Here is a 15,117-nt window from a genome sequence, read left to right as displayed (position 1 = left end):
TGCAATTAAATGTCAGGTACTAAGTTTGAATTAGAAAGGTTATACTACATAAGAACACCAATGAATTAACATTCCTTTGGGCCTAACCATATAGTTTAAGAAGGAATTTATCACTATATTACTAGTGAAAATTACTAAATTGGAACTACCTTTATGTTATCTTTTTGAAGTACCATGGCAGCTTTTTGAGACCTGTTACCATACAACCTTGCTGAAAGGGATCCTGGTGGACAGCAAGCTGAACATAAATCAGCAGCACGCTGCTGCAGCAACAACGGCAAATCAGATCCTGGGATCCATGCACAGGGCTGTTACTAGCAGAGATAGAGGCTTGATTATCCTCCTCTTGTCAGGCACTTGTCAGGCCGCACCTGGAGTACTATGTCCAGTTCTGGTTCCTACAATTCAAAAAAGACACAGACAGACTGGAGAGGGTCCAAAGGAGAGCCACAAAGATGATCAAAGGGACGGAGAGCCTACCCATGAGGAAAGACTAAGGGTGTTAGGTCTCTGGGGAAGACAAGGGTCAGCAAGACCCCATCACAGGCTTCCAGTACTTAAAGAGAGGCTAAAAAGAGGACAGAGGCTCTCTCTTCACAAGGACCCACATGAAGAGGACAATGGACAATGGGTTCAAGTTGCACCAGGAGAGTTTTCATCTTGATATGAGAAAGAAAGTTTTTACAATGAGAACAATCATTCACTGGAACAACCTCTCCTGGGACATGGTAGAGTCCCCATCACCACAGGTTTTCAAGAGGTCACTGGACAGGCTGCTAGATAAGCTCATCTAGGGTCCCTTTTCCATAAAACATTGGACCACGTGGTCCTTTGAAGTCCCTTCCAACCTGGGCTTTTCTATGATTCTATGATTTTATGACTTGGTAAATTAACAAGAAACAATACCTTCATTTATAACTATTTTTATGGGAACATTCTGAAAGAGTAAGAAAATACAGGGCAGTGAGTGGGAAGGAGATGATGAGGTGGAAAGAAGTCAAATGGCTGGAGCACAGTCAAGAATAAAGATATATAAAAAACAACCTGGATGCAATTCTGTATCTTGATATTAAGAACAACAGGAGGAAATAAGCCTGACTCCCTCTTCTTCTTTTTCTTTTCCTTCCTCAAGCCCAAACAGACTTTCCAGTCTCTAATAGTTTCCCAAAGTGCTAGGAAAAAGGCAGATGATAAACTGATGATAGAAGATAGAAACTGTTGCAGCCTTTTCCAGGGCTAAGGAATAATAAATATGGGGTTACTGAGTGGTGATTCCTGACTGCAGAGCAGTAGGCTAAGCCATGGGCACAGAACTGAGATGCTGAAGATGAGAATCTAAGAGAAGGAGTAGATGTTCTGAAGCAATGATCAAAAACTTTGATGAGTTGTCCTGGTTTCAGCTGGGATAGAGTTAATTTTCTTCCTAGTAGCTGCCATAGTGCTGTGGTTTGGATTTAGGATGAGAAGAATGTTCATAACACAGTGCCGGTTTAGTTGTTACTAAGCAGTGTTTACACCAGTCAAGGACTTCTCAGCTTCCCATGCTCTGCCAAGTGCACAAGAAGCTGGGAGGGGGCACAGCCAGAGCAGCTGACCCCAACTGATCAAAGGGCTATTCCAGATCATATGACGTCATGACGTATATGAAATGGGGGGATTTGGCCAGGGGGCAGTGACCGCTGCTCAGGAACTGCTTGGGCAGTGGTCAGTGAGTGGTGAGCAATTGCATTGTGCATAATTTGTTTTGAACATTTCTTTTACTATTATTATCATCATTATTATTATACCTTCTTTTTCTGTCCTATTAAACTGTCTTTATTTCAACTCACAAATTTAACTTTTTTTTTTTCTCAATTCTCTCCCCCAATCCCACTGGGGGAGCAGAGGGGAGTGAACAAATGGCTGTGTGGTGTTTAGCTGTCTGTCTGCCAGGTTAAACTACAACATGAGTACTGAAAAGGAATTTAAATTCAAGCCAGAGAAGCCTGGAATTGTTCTCCCATTGTGTCAACCTTTTGGCATGGGATAGGACTATGAAGCTGCTGGACTAAGCCTAGGACCTGGATGAGGGTCTGGCACTGTAGTGACAACAGCTGATACACTACATCCTGCAGTTGCAGCTGTGGAGCAAAAGACCTGACTTGCAGAGGTAAACAGCACTACTCACAAATTTCTCTGCACCTCTGGACCTTTTCCTTTAAGTGTTTATAATCCTGCCCAGATTATTATGTGGATTCTGTAGTAAAACCTGTTTAGAAACAGATCTGGCTGCCTTACTTCAATACAACGTTAGGAATAGTGGGAGTCTTTATCCATGTTCACTGCATTTTGGGCAGCACGAAGAGGGGCTGGCTTCAGCACCCCACAAACCTCCTCACTGAATTTAGCTTTTGCCATGTTGCCTCTTCTTCAGCCAGAAAAAACAGATGTTTAGATTTCATGAGAGAAAATACATGTCTCTCATCTATACACAAGTGACAAAGTCCTTGCTGCTTCCCTTTTTGTTTTGGTTTTTAGAGGGTTTATGTGTGTGTGTGTGTGTTCTAGTGTTTGTGGATAATAGGAAGCCAGACATAGAGGGCTATGTATGCCATCTTCATACCAGTGGTTTTGTTTTGTACTTCATGTCCTGCCCCTGTTCACATGTATCTTTTATTTTTGCAGTATAATTAGTCTGAATTAAATTTATTTAAAGTTAGGTTAAACCACAGGATAGATATTTATTGGAGATTTAATATTAGAAAACCAAAAGCTTGGCTTAGTGATTTAACTTTAGAGTAATCACTCCTTTCTAGGGGGGATTAAAATTAATGACTTCATAATAGCAACATTTTATAATTCACAGATGTAGCTCCCATGCTATTCAGGAAGACTTACAATAAAAAAATCAAGATCATATTAGTGATCAAGTAGAAAGAACTTTAGACTAATCTTTCAAGTCCTTCATGAAAACAGCTTTCGCTGTCAAATCCTTCCAATTTTATATTCGATAGCAAAACTCTCACAACTTCATTAGGGTAGGTGTTCCTTGTAATGGGAGTGTTTCATGCAGAAGGCTGATAGACTTGTTGAGTTCATCAGCCTAAATTGCAAACTTCAAACCAGTCATTTTTCCAAATGTGAAACAGAAAAAATGGACTAAACAATCTTCAAATTTGTTGAGCTGTTGAGACACTGAATAATGCTGCAGCAACAAGTGAGAAATTTAGAATGGGATGCAACAATATATGCTGTCTCATGGAATACGAATCCTGCATAAGGAATACAATTATTAAGCCATTTCAAAAAAAATGACAGGTAAAATGTGAATTGGAAGAACACAGTGAAAAAATGACAGGCTGGTTTTTACAGAAAGGCTTGATTCTACATTTAAATGTGAAGTGCTACCTATAGTGAGGATGCAGGATGTTCAGAGCAATGAGATGGAGGCAACATCACGTTCTCCACTCTCACTGTAGAGGGTAAAGAACTTTGTAATGGTTGAAGAAAACCCAGGTTTTGTAAAATGTTTCTGTGCAATGGCTCTGGAGCTCTAAGAAAGATCAAAAGACTGAATTCAGCTTAATGCAGTGTACTACAGACAGTAGGTGAGGTATACTTTTAGTTCATGAAAAATGTTGTGAATCTTCTTATACTCCTTAATTTTATAGAGCAGTCAAAAATATAATGGATAAAATCATAGAAGAAAGGACCAAATGTTAATAAACAAGAAATTACTTTTTATGTGAGTTGTTATACCTTAATGCTGTAACATCAAAGGATCTTCCAGACATGCATTAACCAATGAGCTTAACATAGTCACATGGGGATTGCATTCTCTCTCTCTCTCTCTGGAATAAAGACATTTTCAGGCTTAGGCATGTTTGTTTGTTTGTTTGATGGTTCTTCAAATCCCTTCCATGGGCAGAAATGACGAAAAAGGGCTGTCTTCTGCAGTGACTGCCTTTAACTTAGCTTTGAAACATTGCATTCATATTTTATTTTCCTTTATTTCTATTTATGTAATATACTTATAACCTCTTAGTATTTGTGTCTGTGTCACATTTAAAAAAAGTCAGGTAGCATTCTTACACATCCAGGACAAAGTACACTTTGTTTGCATTGTGTATCCCTATGTTAGTTTTCTAACAAATAGTGCAGCTAAATCTGGTACCCAAAGTAAAATCTCTCCCAAAGTAAAATCACGAAAACAGAAAGTTTGACTTTGGGCTCAGAAAGTCAAATTGCGAAGATAGACTTACCTGTGTAAGGTAAGTTCCCCTACGAGGAAAGGCTGAGAGAGTTGGGCTTGTTCAGCCTGAAGAAGAGAAGACTGAGAGGGGACCTTATCAACACATACAAATATCTTAAGGGCGGAAGTCACGACGATGGAAGCAGTCTGTTTGCAGTGGTGTCCAGTGACAGGACTAGGGGCAATGGGTGCAAACTGAAACATAAGAGGTTTCAGTTGAATATGAGGAAAAACTTCTTTACTCTAAGGGTGACAGAGCACTGGGACAGGCTGCCCAGGGAGGTTGTGGAGTCTCCTTCTCTGGAGATATTCAAGGCCCGCCTGGATGAAGTCCTGTGTAACATGCTCTAGGAGAACCTGCTTTAGCAGGGGGGTTGGACTAGATGATCTCCCGAGGTCCCTTCCAACCCTTGCGATTCTGTGATTCTGTGATTCTGTGTGTGTGAAGATAAGTTGTTGTATTTAAGGTCTCGGTGTAACCTGTAATATACAGTCTAGTTTACCTATGAAATTAATATATGTATTTAATGGTGAATATAAAAGAAGACATGACATCTGAATATAGTCACATTTGGGGAAAACTGCTGGCTTATCTTTATCTCTAAAAATAAATATGCAAGATTTTTTTTAATATAACTTCATAGTGAGATGCAAAGGCACATAAAGCTATTTGTTTGTAGATATGAGGGATTAATTACAATTAAATGCACACTAAATAATTCTGCCTATAGTAAAAAAAAATAAATATATACATATGCATATTTCTACACTGTATCAGTCAAAGTGTTTAGAACTAAATTTCTCATTCTTTATTATAGCTTTAATATTAAGGGCTGCCAGGAATATCTTGGCGTGAGCTTCATTGGTGGTCATTTCCTCAGCATGAAACAGTGATTGCCCATTCATATTTCACCGCAAAATTACTTGTAATGTAGATGCAAATCCATTATATAAACAAACAAGTTGCTGAAACCCTTATCCACATTTTTTCTTCTGAATACTGTAGGAATTACTTACAAATAGGAACTTATCCATCAAATGTAATGTTTGAGTTCTCTGATAACATGAGGTGTTAAAGCCATCTAGCATTTTAAATACTAATAAAGGGCATGTGTAAATGAGTCAGAGGTGAGAGTTTTCTGCATTTTTCTTGTTACTTATGCCGCATATTAAGTGGGGGAAAATGGTTAATGTTCACACTGAAATAATTCCAAATTGTTCTGAGTGCAGTTACTCTAGATTATTTCCATTTGGAATCTATTTAAGGCAAGTACAGATGAATAAAGTAGATAGCTAGCACGGGGGGGGGGGGGGCAGGAAAGACCAAACACTAACTATGCTTGTTCTTTGAAGGAAATTCTACAAAAAAAAATTAAAAGGGAGCAGAAAAGAAGTTATATATAACAGGACACAAATGGTAAAGATAAGATAAATTAGCCAGTACAATAGAAAGTGTTTTGCCCTTTAAGCTCTCAAACCATTACAGGGGAATTCATCTAAGACTAACTGTTAAGCACTGTAAAAGTGCTTTGTAAAGTGGAATCCAGCAGCTTGTAAGGAATTCATGTAAAATTTTGGGCCAGCTACTTTGGATTAAAAAAAAAAAAAAAATAAAATTTCACTAAAATAAAAAAGAGTTAAGACTTTCTTTAAAACTAATGTTACCAGCAAAGAAATTAGAATGTACTTCCAAACTAGAAAGAATAAGGGCAAAGAATTCAATTTTCATGGACCTAGATGGGCTTGCTTTTTCCACAAAATATGATGGCATGGAAAAAAAGCACTAGTGATCTGAATAAAAGCATTGTATGACAAAGTCATGAAGCTTAAAATGTGTATACAGGTGTATTTATTTTTAAGTGATCTGTTATTTCTTACTTTATTGTGACCTTCTGTTGACTTTGACATTTCCTAGAACATGCATGTGAAAGGTTAATTTTTAGAGGAAATATAGTGTGTCCTCAGAGTATTCTTGTAACACTTTGAAGAGCAGTCCCTAGCTCCATAACACATTTTTCTTGTGACTAGCTACTTAAGTGCATCTAAAATACAGTTCCCCTTATGACTCTGAGGTCAGGGTTGTGGTTTATCTTGACCATCATGTTTTGCAGCTAGGTTGTCTATAACTGCCTGTACGTTGTAGTACATTCACACACTGCCTATGTATGTCCATCTTGCAATGACTCAAAGCCTTTTCTGTAAAATGAAAAATAAAAGTATAACCTCATTATCTTTCTTTCACCCACTGTATCATGTGTCTTTAGTTTCTTTTCTTTATTTTTCTTCAATTTTAACAACATAGCAAGAATATAACCCTTCCACCAGAGAAAAATCAACAGAAATAAGCATAAGTATTCCAGAACACAGGAAAAGTGCTTTGATTTGAATTTAAAAGAAGGCAGTAGGATCTGCCTTGATTGGAGAGTCAAACTGTTGTCCACAAATGAGAATAAACCCTACTACTTAAACATTGCTTTATAAGCAGTGACAAGTTAAAACTTTCCTTTAAGAGTGGCATGTTTTCTCTGTTGTGAATTGCAAAGAGAATTCCATAGCAGCTACACTCACTGGGAAGCTGCCAGCTTTGCTCTGTACCCTACAGAGTTGAAAGAGCAAGAAAATGAAGTTGTTCCAAGCTTGATTTGGAGATGAGCTACTTATTTTACAGGAAAAAAAAAGTACTGGAGTCCAATTTACAAGAGTCTTATTCTGTGAATGAAATCAGAGTTCAGTGGTAGGACTGCTTTAAGAGCCCTAAAATTGATTATATTAATTTTTAATTTGATCCCAATGATTATATTATCTTTTTAATTGCATCCTAATAAAACACACAGTGAAAACTCCTAACCTCTTATTCCATGCTTGAGAAAGGTCAAAGATGAAAAAAGAGAGGTAAAGGATAATCTGAAAATGTGGCAGATGAAGAATAAGAGAAGCAATTAAATACAATACTTAATAACCTGCTTGGCTGGGAATACTGCTCTCAGTGAAAATCCTGCTCTCGGTGGAAATACAGCATTTTGCTCCTCTTTCTGCTCTACCTCCCTATGCAAGAGAATGTATTTGAATTTCTCTGCCCTGACAGCCAAATCTTTCAGGTCAAAGCTGTCAGTCGAAGATGGAAGGTAGTGAAGTGAAGAGTGGGAGGAGGAGGGAAAATAGAGAAGCAAGGCTGTAAGCACTGTAAGATTGCCTAGTGCTCAGAAAGGGAAAGTAAGGAGTTTGAAAAATATTTGTTTGGAAGATAGCTATTTCTAGCAGCAAGGTGTTTAGCCTAAAGACATGTTCATTAAAATTACAGCAGTGGATGAGATAAAAAGAAGAACCAGAAGAAACCGAAGTTTATGACAGTGTCCAGATCTCCAGTCACAAACTAAACAAGACACAGGTAAAGTGGTCACAAATGTTAAATTAAAGAGTTGGAGCATGGAAGTACCTCTTTTTTTGACTGTATTTCTGAAGTCAGTTTGGATTGGCTGTAGAAGATGGAAACCACTCTGTAAAGAATTAAGCCAATAAAATGACTCGATTTTAGAGATGAAGATACTGAATAAGGTGCTTTGTAAGGCACTTATGGATTAGGGCAAAAGATTTTCTAAAGGGATTGAGTGCAAGAATAATTTGTAGGCCAGAAAATTTACAAGATCAGGTGGATGTTAGAAAGAGGGTTAAGAGAGGGAGCATGAGAAGCAAGAGCAGAAACGTACAGGCCTCCTTCATGTTTGCCACTTTTATTACCTAGGCAGTGATTCGTGCCTTTTGTATATCATCCCAGAATTTCATGAAATAAAGAGCTTATGAGCCAAAGATCAGCTTATTATGAATAGAAACAAAATGAAAAAAATTAAAAAAACCAAACTGAATCTGACTGCCTCTACCCCGTGTTGAATACTGTGTACCAATGTGTCACTAAGATAAGGGAAAAGGGTTTAAGAAAAGTTAAATGTCCTTCTGTTTTGTGCACTTCCATCCACCAACAGACAGCAAGACAAGCGTGAAGGAGATGGGGGAAAGTTCAGAGTAAAACTCATGTGAGATGATGTACCTGACAAATACATATAAGGCAAACATTTCTTGAAGTTCCCTAGGGAGTCAGGAAAATCAATGACCAGAGTTATTTGATGTTTGAGAGTCCTAGCGTGATCAACCTGCCAGCAACCTTTGGTAGGTACACAGACACTCAACATCTGTGCACACTGATTAAGCTGAAGGGGATCATGGTTGCAGGGCAGCAGGTTGCCTGTAAGGATGCCAGTCCCATACAGAGCAAAATGCCAAGATATGTACTCGCAGTTTGACTTCTCCTACTGTCATTCAGAGTGAAAGAGGTGAAACAACAAAGAGGAGTGGTCAACACCAATTACAGGCCTCCTTATGGGAGGATCACAGGGTGACATGTGCTCTCTGCTACTGGCAAAGAAGCAAACAAAAAGAGGATGGCCTGTCACAAACAGGAACTCTTTGGGCAGCCAGAATTTAAGCTTGAGAACAGACACAAATGAATGGGTTTTATACCCCCTTTTTCCACATCTTCACAGTCTTATGGGAGAGGAGACAAAAGGAGATAATAAAATATCTGGATAAAGTCTGGTTTATACCAAATAATCATTTTCTAATCCATCATAACAATAGCTTATTGTATTACAAATGCTTTGTTTATTCCAGCTAAGGAGAGGGACAAGCGTAGGCACAGCCTATCAGAACATCTGCTGCAGAAATCTGAGCAACCTGATGCTTCACAGAGGAAATGACTGAAGAACAGCTCCACAGGGGATGGTCTGGATGGTTGTCAAGGTGATGTCACTCTGCTTCTCTAAACCTGTGCTTTTAAAAAGCAGTGGGATTGTTGGAATGGGGCTCTCTCCAGGCAGAGCCTGATCTAATATGAGGCTGCTTTTTTATTAGCTTTATAGCAGTCCATAGCATCTCTGCACTTCTAAGGATAAGGACTATGATTGGTGCAGGGTATGGAAACATTAAATTCAGAGAGATAATTGCTCCGTTATGAGTCCAGTAATATAAAGAAATATATGTGTTGGTGGTGACTCCTAAAAACAGTGACAATGAAAGCAAAAAACTTGAATAGTTTCAATGAATATGCAAAGTTGATAATAACAGTCTCCAGATTTTCTAGGCTTTTGTTTCTTCTTAAATTGGCACTGTGCTTGGTTTTGTTATCACTGAAATAAGGAAGGCTGAATTAGAGCTTTAGTATAGCTAAGGATATAAAAATCAAGGTAGTATGCATTGTCTGAGATATTAAGGCACTCTTGTATATGACTGAAGGATGCTGTCTCCTTGCAAGCTTTACCTCTGGAATCTATTTATGGACTACCCTTTCACTTTTGCTTTTCTTGATAGTAACGAGAATGTGATATATCTCTCTTGAGGGACAGGCTATACAGTTCAGGATTAAGTATGGATTTCTCTGTTTTCATAAATGTGGCTCAGATATATGTAGCTCTATAACATGCTGTTGCTGCAGTGGAAATCAAGCTATGGTATTCCTCCTTTCCTTATTTAATCATGTAATTTCCTTTCTATACTTCAGAGAAAGCCAGCAAGGCATCCAGGAGCAAGAACCAGACAGAAGTAGGAAATCAATCAAACAATTTAATGAAATACTTAGTGGAGTTGGAAAAGTAAAACCCCTAGTTGTTTAGGAAATTGACCTTAGTAACAGCCACCAGGGAGACATATGCCATATTTATATGCACATTAACAAGGCACTGTAAATCCATTGGGGCATAGACCACATACAACTCCAGCAGTCTGGTAAAGCATCTGTTCTTTGAACACTGTGCTGCGTATTGTTTTGTAGTGCCAGGGCCGACTGATGTGTGCTGACAAATATGACATATAACAAATGGGCCACAGTGTTACTTTAGGAAACAGACGTGAGCTGGGCTGTGGAAAGGGTGTGCACCCAGGAAGCCTGTCCCAGGAGTCAGATTCTCTGCATGGCAGTGACAGCAAAGAGATGAGTTTTTATCTCAGAATTTATTTTTATTAAATATCACTATAAAATTAACACCAAGAAAAGTGTTTGGGAGGAGAATCCTTTTTGTACAATCCTGTAAAGAGCCACAGCATGAAAAATGCCTGTGGCCCATACACACTCTTAATAATAGAACAATCATTGTGCCAATGTAAATAAAATGTTAAATTAACTGTCTCACACCTTCCTCCCCTAGCTCCAACCCAAATTGTTACCCCTCAAATCAACATTCAGCAACCGATATTCAGCTGTGACATCAGATCCGTCTGGCTGACTTTTGTTTCTCACAGGTTACTGGTCATGGACTAGTTATCTTGTTCATTGAGGCCGGAAGAAGTTGATCCCGATGTTAACAAGGGTCAGATAGCAGACAAGTGCTCAGACCTCCAAATCTACCAGCAGTTGTGTTTTCTTCCAAGCCAGGCAGGGTGCGATGGGCAGGTTCCCACAGGCAACACGTGGGCATGGGTATGCTGGCTCTGCCTCACCCTGCATGGGTGGTGTAGTGAGAATTCCTGCACCGCCTTCAGCAGGTAGCAATAAATAGGTTTTCCCTGTCAGTTTTCTATAAAACAGATTAAATTTCTTTTTCATTTATTGTTAGCTGCTGCTCTCTGTGCTATCACAGTTCTGTTTACACTGCCTTTTTTCCAACTAACACTAATTCTTATGAAAAACAAAAAAAGTGTCGTGGTAGCTGTTTCACCATTGGCCTGTGCTATTTGTGTTAACACTAAGTGAACACAACTTGCTACCTGATCCTATTAAGTATTTTAGATTTCCTTTCCACTGCGATGGAATGCAGCAACTGCAATGCAGAATGCAGCAACACTGAACTGAGCAAATAGGAGAAATGAAAGATGCATTTTAGTTACTCTTTCATTAAAAAAATAAAGTCAGTGGAGACAAGACGCATGACCTCCTTTAATTAATACGTGTGAAACTCATTTTAATCTTTGGATTTCCATGATGGTAGCTGGTTTTGCCCATCTGGGCATAAGGAATATGCTCCTTATCTCTTCTGCTGAAGCCATGCTGCTAGCACTAAAAAATCAAAGATTACATTTGCAGTGCACAAAATAGAACCCTACAGCGTCTTCTCATAAGCTAGCTGTGGAGTACAAAAATGATATAACTTCTATACGGCTCTTCACGTGACCAGTGGTTAGACCAGAGTTGGTGTTCCTCTCACGCAGTTGTATCGTGATCTCTGAGCTGTGCCACTGCCCTGTGGTTCATTCACTCTTCCAGACACATACATAAGAGAATCACTTCTTAACAGTTTTATTCCCCTAAGCAGGCAGAAGCAACTCACTGTTCAAACCTCTTTATTTTCAGTCCTAAATATTCTTCTCAGCTGTTAAAAATCATAATCTTGAAAATACAAGCAATAACTATTCCTTTCTCTCTCTGTAGACCTGTAAGTTTCATTCCTCTCTTCGCAGTACACATATGAGCATGTGTGCAAATGCAGATGTGTGCAAGCACGCACATGCACACACATACATCCCCACTTCCACCTCCCCATCCTGGCGTATCTCTATTAAAAACACAAGTGCATCTCCGTTGCTAGTTAAGGCAACACTCAAATTTGCAAAGAATGATGGACTTATTTACTTGTTTTACTTGCTGACAAGTGTTTTGGAAAAGTGTTCTTGCTGTACCTTCTCTTTTTGCCTTATCTGCCTCTGGAGTTATTTTCTATGACTTAAATGAATCTTTGTCCTGAGGATTATATATAGTGAAGGTCACGCATGATCATAATTGTATACATGACTTTCAATGTTAATGCATCCCTTCATAACAGATTTTAAAATGAGTTAGTGAGCCGTCAGCAGGATTCTTCACCAGAATGGCTATAAACAGTGCTAAACTAAAGTTATATCACATGAAATGAATCACCTTTGGGTGGGGAAAAGCGTGGCATCAATTGAGAATAACTAAACAAATGTTTTCCATTGTGAGTGGATCAGAGTGTTTTTACAATCTGGAAGTTTTCAGTAAGTGCATGAGTTGCTCCCCATCAGTATGCTGTGACTAACCATGCAGAATAAAGTACATAAGCCATAAAATTTTATTTACTTAAAACCAACAAACTCCATATCTTTTAGTTGCAGTTCTAATTAGACGTAGAAAATATTTTTCTGGCAGTTTTGGATAAAGTTTAGTAAAGCGGCATTTCACAGCTCAGGAAAGATAGAAGCTCGGGAATTTGAAACAAGCAGGTGAAGCCAACTCTTTATTTATATGTTCCATATAATGCAAAACTACCCCAGAAAACTTCATTGAAAATATTCAAAGCTAGGTGATCTTCAGCAGCTTTGGGGTAATTTCAGTTACTGACTATAAAGGCTTTTGTATCAAGTCCTTCATTTTTGTTACTCAGATTCAGATGCAAACTGCATGACCTGAAACTTTATCATAACACTTTCATGTGTATTTTGAAGTATTTAATTAAGTTTTCAATTAATCATTATTTGAATATTGGCCCTCCTGGTGCTGAAATATATTTGATTAAGAATTAGGCCACATTTAAACCTACATTAGTAAACGTACATTAAGCTTTTAATAAAAGCAAACTCCACAAGCGTTACATTCAGGCCCTGCACATGAGATGAAAAGGAATCCTCAGATTATGCTTCTCTATTTAGGACAACTCCATTTCAATTTAGTTAAATTCAATTATAGTTGTGTTGAATCTAGGTGCATAATAATCCATGCAAAATGAGCTGAGTTCAAGGAAAAGTCTTTCTTCTTTGCATGTATTGTACATTCCTTCATACGCATACTAAATTATATAGAATGAATTCTAATAAGGTATTGTTTCTAACAGAGTAATCTACATAATTTACATTGGAGTTTTGATCTTTGCAGCTACAGTATCTCTTCTCTTAATATTGACAAGCTTTGCAATCAAATATCTCACATGTATGGGAATGTCTTAAAACTTGAGGTACCAATTTCCCTCTTTAAGAACATTCATAAAGAAGAGATACAAGAAAGAACAAAAACAATGCTCATTTTCAGATAGCCCTTACAATAATGTGAGAATAATTGCCTGAACCTATTGTATGAAAAACAGTCACAGTTTTGTCAGTCAAGTAAGAAGGAAAAAGGATAAAATTAAGAAACATAGTTCTGGTAGGGAAATTTCCAGAGCTGATCTAGAAGGTTATTAGTACTTGAAGATAAAAGCCAAAGATTTTTCTGGGTTTCATATAATTTTAGTGTTTTCCTACTCTTTTTTTTTTTCCTTATAGCATTCTTTTTTACAAAATTACATATAATTAAAATTTAAATATTTAAATGTTGCCAACCATCTAGCTAAGTGGCATTCTGAAAAAGCTAGTGTGGTCCTAGAAGAGCACAAAGACATATACTGTGGTGGCACAGCCCTCCCACCCCCCCACCTGCCCCTGGACCATTCTGAGATCTCAGGATAAGCCCTATTGTGCTGTTATCTTGGTCACAAGTGCAGTGGCTTGGGGATCAGGCACTCTGGCCACACCTGGGTCATCTTCTGCCTCAATGGTACATCAGAACCACTCTGAGATCTCAGGATAAGCCTTGCATGCTTTGGGAAAAGCCCCTGTTGTGCTGTTACCTTGGTTGCAAGTGGGGCAGCTTGGGGCTGGGGTGGTCAGGCACCCCCTGGACACGCCTGGGCCATCTTCTGCCTGAATTGTACACCAGAATGGCTCAGCACAGATTGCGGCCAGAATGGAAAATAGTGACCAAATCCAATCATCTCGAGATCCTATAAATAGCTATCTAAAAGGGACACTTTTTGGAGCTCTCCAGGACCACAGTGGGCTGTGTGACACAGTATCTTCCCCCTGAGCTGGAACGCCTCTCAGGGTAGATTTCGCAAAGATTGAAAAATTGTCCATCCATGATTTTGTGCAGACTCAAGGGCCTGATTTCGTGAGGTTCACTTGTCACCGAAATCGGGAAAAATAAACCTCATAACACCAATGTAGTGTTAAAAGGCATGCATTCTTTATTCACAGTGCCGGAGGCATGGGGGTTCGCTCCACCTAACGTGCATACCTGGCACCTGTTTCAGTCAGGTTATATAAATCAAATATATACATATTCATTACATTCATACATAATCAATAACATTCTCTCTAATAATTGGTACAAATTCTCTCACTTCCTATGTAAATTACTGCGTAACTCAGTTGTTCACTTCTATTGTTCCATTTTGAGTAGGTGGTATCATTTGGGTAGGTGGTCGCGATCTCCCCCTGCCAGAATTACCTCTTACCTACTCAGCTCTCAGTCTTGGCAGTCCTAGCCAACTTTCTTGGTCCACTACACGAAATTAGCTTCCATCTTCTTCTTTTGACAGGTGCCCATTGTCTATAGTTTCAGCTACATTAATAATTACCTTAAGACTACTCTCATCGTCCTGAATGATGGGTTCAGTTGGGTAGGGCTGTACAGAAGAGAACAGAGCAGCATTCATGGTTGCATTTTGTAGTTTTGTAGGAGCAGGGAAGTGATCGTGCCCCTGTACTTGGTGCTGGTGAGGCCACACTTCGAATACTGTGTTCAGTTTTGGGCCCCTCACTGCAAGAAAGATGTTGCATTGCTGGAAGATGTCCAGAGGAGAGCAACCAAGCTGGTGAGGGGTCTGGAACACAAGTCATATGAGGAACGGCTGAGGGAACTGGGGTTATTTAGTCTGGAGAAGAGGAGGCTGAGGGGAGACCTGATCGCCCTCTACAACTACCTGAAAGGAGGCTGTAGTGAGGTGGGGGTCGGCCTCTTCTCCCTGGTAACAAATGATAAGACGAGGGGGAATGGTTTGAAGCTGCACCAGGGCAGGTTTAGGTTAGACATTAGGAAAAACTTCTTCACCGAAAGGGTTGTCAGGCTCTGG

This window comes from Egretta garzetta, unplaced genomic scaffold (genome assembly GCF_000687185.1).
Source record: "Egretta garzetta isolate BGI_Z169 unplaced genomic scaffold, ASM68718v1 scaffold45, whole genome shotgun sequence".
NCBI lineage: Eukaryota > Metazoa > Chordata > Aves > Pelecaniformes > Ardeidae > Egretta > Egretta garzetta.
This window is presented reverse-complemented; position numbering follows the sequence as displayed.